The following is a 3,346-nucleotide window of genomic DNA, read 5'->3' as shown; positions in this document are numbered from 1 at the left end:
TCATTATTATAATAAAGAACGACCTGTTGCCTATACTAAACTTTACAGGTCACTTAATCCGGGTTGCTAAGCGGGTCCAATGCTAAGAAATATAAAACCCGGAACTCCTAAAAATAGAGTCAGATCAAAACAAAACTTCAACATTAGAACCACCTTTTCTGAAACCCTACTAGATAAATAATGAATGACGTTATAGTTTTATTAGAGCTATGATCCGGGTTGCAGTGGTAGCTAGCTTTCTAGTAAGAGACGATTACGTCAAATGTTAAGAAATATATAAACCCCTAACTCCTAAAAAAGGAGTCAGGTCAAAACAAAATGTAACCATTAGAACCACCTTGTCCGAAACCCCTGTATAGGAAACTTTCTGTCCCTTGGCTTGAACAGCAAGGGAAATATATTGGCTTGAAAATCAAGATAAGTGGCAGCTACTACAATATTCTGCCTAAACGGGATATTTTTTTTCTTTCCCACAGATAGCTTGGCACTGGAACATCGTAGAAAGTTGTTCAATGGCTCATTTTAAAGGAAATTAACTGGGTTAAAAATCTTTTGTAACTAAAATAAATTATTTCCAAGAGATAATAAATTTTTCAATTAAAAACTGCATTTTTGACGTCTTTTCATACTGCAGTCTTTTCAAAGATATTTGATTTTTGTACATAAATCATAATCGTGTACCAGCGGTAAGATTTTAACCCACGCCTCTGAAGAGACTGGTGGATATCACCAGCGCCTTGGGCCACTCGGCCAATCTGCCTCTCATAACTATATATGTGAATTTGGGTTGCAGCAGTAGGTAGCAACCTAGTAAGAGACGATCAGTCCAATGCTAAGAAATATAAAAACCCAAAACTCCTAAAAATAGAGTCAGATCCAAACAAAAGTACATCATTAGAACTACCTTGTCTGAAACCCTACTAGATAAATAATGAATGTCGTCATAGTTTTATATTAAAGCTATGACGTGAATAGAAAAACACGACATTATGTTGTGGTTTCTGAAGACGTCATGAAATGATTTCATAAAGGATCGATATAGTTCATCATAAATGGTGTTGGTGTTGAGAACCTCATATAGTAGTTATTTTACATAAGGAATCATGTTAAAGATTGATCAATGATGTCATAATCGTAGGTTGTAGCCAGGTCGGCTCTTACTTTTCAAAATAAGAAAAAGCCATAGGCTTTTTCCTGTTTGTAATCAAACAGTTCGTGGTAACGAACTTTATAGTAAGAGTGACTCGTCTCAATAGTAACCGAAACTATAAAAATGGAATTTTTATACCAGTAGATACAAAAAAAGAATCGGAATTTTATACTGATTTTAGATTTATAAGTTTTGTCAAGTTTGTACCTTTCATATATAATAAAAAACGAGGATAAATCTATTATAATCACATTGATAAGGTTACTGTTTACAACTTGTTGAAAATAAACAAAGGGATTAATTTTTTTGTATCTCAATATAGGACGTAATAAGTAAATAGAATATTTATACACGTTTATCTTTCGACAAGAATAACCAAATATGACGTAATGAGTGATTTGATGTACAAAATGAGAAACATTAGAGTAAAGAACGAACTATAGCCTATAGTAATTGAACTACAAAGCACTCCATTAGACTAATATGAAGGATGGGTCTGCTTAATTATAGTCTTACTACAGATTGATCAATGATGTCATAATCGTTGGTTGTAGCCAGGTCGTCTCTTACTATTCCAATTAAGAAAAAGCCAAGGGCTTTTTCCTGTTTTTACTCAAACAGTTCATGGTATCGAACTTTATAGTAAGATCTGGGTTGCATCCGGGTCCAGCGTGCTTTAGATTTAGCACCTGGCCTTCCAGACATTTTGAACTCTTATGGTGAATATCTGGAGAGAATAAGACATAGTTTAATGGAAGCAGATTTTTATTACCAAAGAGCCCTAAGTATATCTCCTTGCCATTCCCGAGCTTTAGAGAGCCACAGGAGAACGCTGCCTTTAGTAGACAAACTTGATGAGTGTTTGCTACAGAATATTGCAGGAAAGAAAGATGAAATTGTGACGTTTCCCGATGAAGCAGTTTTTAAAGAAGTTACAAATGACATTAAGTCTCGCTAAGTTTAACATACAGCCGGGATTGAAGGTTATACTATGACTTTAGCACAGATACGTTTGGTACTTGAAAGTCGAAACCCTATGCCCGATAAAAGCTTAATTGAATACAATGAGATTCTAGGAATTGATAACGCTTTAAATTATCTCTGGAGTGCTCTGCTTAACGAACCAGGCGATATATCAGAGGAGGACATATTACAAATAAATAGTTATGTGCTGGGTCTGGTAGACTCCAGTGAAAGTGGGGTTTACCGTCATACCCAGGTGTCTGTTACCACATGCCCAGGTGTCTGTTAACGGTCATAAGCCTCCACCTCCACAAGAAGTAAGGTTTCTCATGACTGAATTTATCAACTGGCTCAACTCAACTGACGCGAGAAGCTTGCATCCGATTAAATACGCTGCACTTGCTCATTTTAAGCTGGTATCAATTCACCCATTTACTGATGGCAATGGAAGAACTTCAAGACTTCTAGTGAATCTAATGTTAATGCGAGCTAAATATCCTCTCGTAATTATCGATAAAGAAGAAAAGAGTTCGTATTTCCAAGCTCTAGAAATTACTCAGCAGGGTGATATGCGTCCTTTCATTAGGTTTGTTGCTCACTCTGTAGAAGAAACGCTAAATGTGTTTCTTCTGGCCATGTCACACCCAGTATTTCATCTTGCAGTAGAGGTAGAAAATGTCAAGAGCATCCGCTGTGGAGCAAACGTATTTAAATTAATCGGTCTTCCTGCGAATGTTGAGGACCGGTCCCCGATCGCTCCCCTGTGAGGACCGTGTCCAAGCGTAAAAGACACAATAGCTGTTTGTGAGCATAAAAGACTCAATTTTTTTTATTGTAGTTTCAACTCGTTTTTTTACAGAGGCAATAGTTCTGGCACGTTGACAAGATATGATTTATAATGTTGGTGCAGCAGTAGATCCTTCTTTTCCTTATTGATTTCATTCGAATGCTAACATCGGAAAGATGACAATAAGATCTATCAACGGCTAACATGTTACCAGAACCATTAGCTAGAAGCTGCCCATATTCATCAACTATTATTTTTAAGTTGGCATTCTCTTTGAGTACTAACTTCTCTGGAAATGATATTTTCACATATCCACCTTTTGAACGATGAAAATTCTTGACTACTCCAAAGGAATTCAACTCCTCACTGTCATGACAACGTAGGCAAACATTCCCAATAAGATCTCCACTACTACTTGTTCCATAGTTCAAATATATATCTTTGTC

At 36.3% G+C, this 3,346-nt stretch overlaps 1 pseudogene; it reads left to right on the top strand.

Moving 5' to 3' along the window:
- The window catches only part of LOC148957057 (protein adenylyltransferase FICD-like), an 8,229-nt pseudogene extending 5,349 nt beyond the window's left edge, over positions 1 to 2,880 (top strand).
- Positions 2,881 to 3,346: the final 466 nt, after the last annotated feature.

This window comes from Artemia sp. Qi Xiang Cuo, chromosome 1 (genome assembly GCF_049724085.1).
Source record: "Artemia sp. Qi Xiang Cuo chromosome 1, ASM4972408v1, whole genome shotgun sequence".
NCBI classification, from domain to species: Eukaryota; Metazoa; Arthropoda; class Branchiopoda; order Anostraca; family Artemiidae; genus Artemia; species Artemia sp. Qi Xiang Cuo.
This window is presented reverse-complemented; position numbering and strand designations above follow the sequence as displayed.